Source organism: Gossypium arboreum, chromosome 13 (assembly GCF_025698485.1).
Source record: "Gossypium arboreum isolate Shixiya-1 chromosome 13, ASM2569848v2, whole genome shotgun sequence".
NCBI classification, from domain to species: domain Eukaryota; kingdom Viridiplantae; phylum Streptophyta; class Magnoliopsida; order Malvales; family Malvaceae; genus Gossypium; species Gossypium arboreum.
In genome coordinates this window covers 35096099-35099535 of record NC_069082.1, presented here as the reverse complement: position 1 = coordinate 35099535, position 3437 = coordinate 35096099, and positions in this window count along the sequence as shown.

The window sequence follows — 3437 nt, the reverse complement described above, 5'->3', positions numbered from 1 at the left end:
GACATTTCTCGGAGGTTTCCAATCCAGAATAGCTGAAATTTTACTCGGATCAACTTGGATACCAGAGGCTGATACAATATGACCCAAGAACCCAACTTCTTGCAACCAGAACTCACACTTACTAAATTTCACATACAACTGTTTATATCTCAAAATCTGTAATACTATTCTCAGATGCTCGGCATGTTCAGATTCATCACGTGAATAAATCACTATGTCATTAATGAATACCACAACAAATTGCTCTAAATACGGTTTGAAAACTCTATTCATCAAATCCGTAAAGATAGCAGGCGCGTTAGTCAATCTGAAAGGCATAACTAAAAATTCATAGAGACCGTGCCTCATTCTAAAAGCAGTCAGTGGAATATCTGAGTTTTTCACTCGCAACTTATAATAGCCTGATCTCAAATCTATTTTCGAAAACACAGCAGCTCCTTTCAAATGATCAAACAAATCATCAATTCGGGGAAGGGGATACTTATTCTTAACAGTCACTTTATTCAATTGACGATAATCTATACACATACTCATCATACGATCTTTCTTTTTCACAAATAAAACTGGAGCACCCCAAGGTGAGAAACTCGATCTAACAAACCCTCGATCGGTCAACTCTTGCAACTGAGTCTTTAATTCTTTTAGTTCTATTAGAGCCATTCGGTACGGAGCTATCGAAATCAGTGTAGTACCAGGTACCAATTCTATGCCAAATTGTACCTCTCTAACTGGAGGTAATCCCAGAATTTCGTCAGGAAACACATCAGAGAACTCACAAACAACAGGCACAGATTCAACTTTCTTTTCTGGTACTCTTGAATCAATCACATATGCAAAATAAGATTCACAACCCTTTGTCACTATACTCAAAGCTTTCATCGAAGATATCACAGTAGGCAACCTATTCAAATCACTAGATTCAATTCTGACTATTTCATCATCCTTGGTTCTCAAATCAATAGTTTTCTGTTTGCAAATCACCACAAAATTGTACAAAGTTAACCAATCCATTCGTAGAATAATATCAAACTCATTAAAAGGTAACAGCATTAGATCAGCTGGAAAATAATTGTCTCGAAACATTAACAGACAATTCCTGCAGACTTTCTCAACCAAGACACATCTGCCTAGGGGGTTCAAAACTCTAGTTATAAATTCAATAGACTCTACTGGCAAAGTCTTACTGTTTTCTAAATTCATGCATATATACGAATGTGTTGATCCAAGATCTATCAAAGCAATCACAGAAGTATCATAGAGAGTAAATGTACCTGTAATCACATCTGCTAATGAAGCTTCCTCGCGAGCTCAAATAGCATAGGCTCTGGTAGGTGCACGAGCCTCAGATCTCACAACTGTGTCATTTGTTTCTCTCTGACTACCACTTACATTTCCCAACTTTCTGGAAGGTCTACCTCGAGAAACATTACCACTCTATCTTGGATTCTGAACATTGTCTTTTTTAGCTAAATCTGGACAATCTTTTATAAAATGATTTCTTGAACCACAACTATAACAAGCTCGTTTATTACTTTTTCCTCAGTATTCACCAAAATTTCGTCTTCCACATTGATCACATTCAGGCTTTTCATTCTTTTCATTATCAACACTGGCAATAGACGTGGCTGGAGATTTAAAATTTGATTGCGATCTACACGATCTCTGTTCGAATGTCCCAGACTAATGTTTGAAGGACTACTATCATCTCTAAACTTCTTGGATCTAAATTGAAGTGATTTACCTGATATCTTTTTCGTACCTTTCTAGCTTCAAAATCAGCCTCTCTTTTCTCTTTCCCAAGATTATCAGCTTTACATGCTCATTCAACAAGCACCACGAATTCTTTAATTTCCAGGATCCCAACTAGCAAACGAATATCTTCGTTCAAGCCGTCTTCAAATCTCTTACACATTATTGCTTCTGAAGATACATATTCATGGGCATACTAACTCAACTTTACAAATTCCCGCTCGTATTCTGTGACAGACATACAACCTTGTTTAAGTTTTAGAAACTCTTTGCATTTCTGTTCAATGAATCTCTGACTAATATATTTCTTCCGAAATTTAGTTTGAAAGAAATCCCATGTAACTCGTTCACTCGGAACCACAAACGTCAAAGTTTTTCACCAATGATACGCAGTATCTCTCAAGAGGGAAACAACACATTTTATGCATTCATTAGGATTCAAAGACAAATTATGAAACACTCTTACCGTGTTCTCTAACCAGAACTCAGCTTTTTCGGCATCATCACTCTTCAGCCCCATATTTTCTTATCTTATCGACTGGTGGTGTACTCAACTGTATCGGATTCACTGGTGGCATAACAGGAGTTTGAGGAGGATTAACCAAGGGTGGAGGTTATTGTACAGCCGGATTGGTTCTAATATACTGAGTGAACCAATCATTCATCATATGATAGAAGGCTTGTTTAGCCTCCTCATCACGGCTACTCGTAGCCGGTCAAGAATCAGCTTGCACCGTCCCTTGCGCAAGAGCAGGCGTATTGCTTTCAACATTGTTAGCTACAGCTCTATCGGGATCCATTTGCTATATAAAAGCACATTTCAATGTCAGGATTCATCACACTATCGCAGTTTTAGATATATAGCATATATAGCTAGACTCATATACGCTATGGTAGTACTAGAATAGACTAAACCATAGCTCTGATACTAATAAAATATAACACTCCTATCCTATAACCGACTCCGGAATAGGAAAGGGGCATTACCATACAGACAGAACATTACAGATCAATACAGAATCACAGATATCACATAATAACAATGCATAAGCAAAACAACAATTCATCTCTTATGGAGGTCTCCGTGACCTAAGACATACTTTTAGAAGAGGTTGGGACTAAATCGAACACATTCGGAATTTTCAGGCCGTGTGCCTTTCTTGGGCACCAGGCACGCCCATGTGATTCAGCCATGCTATAACAGAGTATATATATTGAATTTTACACACGGCCAACAGACACGGCCGTGTGATAATTAGCTAGCTATTGACTTAAGCCCACGGCTATAAGGCATATTCGTGTTCACTAACCGTATGGCACAATACAGGTTGGTTTAAGCCAACTTGCCACCCCTTTTTGGGTCATTCCTACAAGCAATATTAAAAAACATTTATACTAAAATTTTCAGCCAATTCGATGCTTAAAACATGTTTCATTATAACTAATCATCATCATTCAATAACCTTTTCAAATCCATACCTAACGCATTAAAAATCTTAGTACAACAACATGTCAAAATGCTCATTTTATAACTCACTTATGACACCTTTTAACTTATGCTTAAACTTACAATTTCCTCAACTTGGCATATTTCAAAATGACCACCACATACAAGGCCATATAACCATTAAAAGCATACACAATTTGGCATCACAATTCAATTACCAAAACTAAGGACAAACATACCA